Source organism: Macrobrachium nipponense, chromosome 39 (genome assembly GCF_015104395.2).
Source record: "Macrobrachium nipponense isolate FS-2020 chromosome 39, ASM1510439v2, whole genome shotgun sequence".
In the NCBI taxonomy this organism is placed as follows: Eukaryota; Metazoa; Arthropoda; class Malacostraca; order Decapoda; family Palaemonidae; genus Macrobrachium; species Macrobrachium nipponense.
This window is the reverse complement of record NC_061099.1, coordinates 54,391,440-54,393,404: the sequence shown is the minus strand read 5'-3', so window position 1 is coordinate 54,393,404 and position 1,965 is coordinate 54,391,440.

Genomic DNA, 1,965 nt, shown 5'->3' with positions numbered 1-1,965 from the left:
TACAAGCAAGAGCCACAAAGTTAGTTCCATCCATCATGCAAATAGGATACCAAAAATGACTAGAAAGCCTGAACATGAATGGCTTAGAAACACAACGATTGCGAGGACAACTAACAGAAACATTCAAATAATGAAAGGCATAACAAAAGTGGACAGTAAACTATTTACGTTTAACAAATCCAGACAAGAAATACTGGATGGAAACTAGAGCTGAAGAGATACAACACATCTCATTGCGAGAACTTCTTCACATACAAGATATGTGACACGTGAAATAAACTGCCACCAGAAGACAGCAACAGTTTGGAAGAGTTTAAAAGAAAGCAGGACAAAATCATTAGGACAGTGTGAATGAACAGTAAAACCTGCTCCTAGAGATAAGTGAGCACATGATGTCTCCTCGGATTGGACTAATAAGCCTGTGAGAAATCCTAATCCTTGCAACTCTCTCCTTCTCTCTGTGAGAGGTAGGAAGAGGAGGAGGGACACACGGCCTGGATAGAGGTCCCATCCCCCTCTCAGTCCTTAGCCTCTCTCTCTCTCTCTCTCTCTCTCTGTGAAGAGAGGTAGGAATATGAGGAAATATATTTTTGCCACCATCAACGATCACATGCGAGTCCAACTGCAAAGGGGTCAGTGGCTGACTCAAGAAATGTTGTTATTCTCTCGCATTGCCAGGTCCCCAAAATGGACTGTGTGGGTCTTGACTGCATACCATGCATTCATTGTCTCCAGTGTATGGCATCAGTCCTTCTAGCGCTGTTTTTTGTCCTCGGATTTCATGCACCAAATGCATAAGTTCTTGGCGTGCAACAACCGTGTTTGTGAACGGGAGTGTCTTCACTCCATCTGCTGTCTTTCACTCCTCTACAGGTAGTACACTACCAGTTTCAGACTCTGATTTCCAAATCTAAATTAGCCTACACACTGTTTAATTTGCCATTTTAGTTTGTTTGTTTGTTTGTATGGTGTTTTTACGTTGCATGGAACCCGTGGTTATTCAGCAACGGGACCAACGGCTTTACGTGACTTCCGAACCACGTCGAGAGTGAACTTCTATCACCAGAAATACACATCTCTCACTCCTCAATGGAATGGCCGGGAATCGAACCCGCGACCACCGAAGTGAGAACCAAACACCAAACCAACCACGCCAGAGGCGCTTTGCCATTTTAGTAATTCGCTAAATTCTAGCGCATGAACACCTACCTTGAATATCAGTGTCCTAAATATTTGAAAGCATCAACCTCATTAATCTTGTCTCCATCCAATATTACTTCATTTCTTTGCGCAAATTGAAATCTTGTGGTGGTGTTTCGCTGATAAAAACATCATCTGCATACTCTAACTCTTCTAGCTTCTCACCTTGCTAGTATTTTTTTTATTATAAAAAAATGAAAAACGTTGGGTAAACAGCAGAATCTATATAACTATATCCTAAAACAATTCAATACACAATGCAAATTTATTTGACAAAACTTCAGCGGCTTTAACAGGGCATTTGTTTCGGTCATGGAAAATTTCAGTTAGCTTTGAATAATCCTCCGGGAATCCTTGGTGACGCAGGAACCGCATAAAATTGGTCTTTGGATGATGGCAACTGCCATCTGGTAATCATTAGCACGTTTTCAATTTCTTTCATCATGTTATTGATATATAATATATATATATATATATATATATAAATATATTAATATATTATATGGTATATAGATATAAAAAAATATATATATATATATGGATATATATATATATATATAGTATATATATATAGTATCATTAATATTATATATTTATAAATATATATATATACTATATATATATAATATATATATATATTTGTATATATAATCCTTAGAATCCTGAATATTTTCATCACAACCGAATAAACGTCATATGACGCCTCTAAAGTTACCATATTCATTCAGGTCACTTTGCTTTGGTACCTTTGCTATGGTTTTCGTT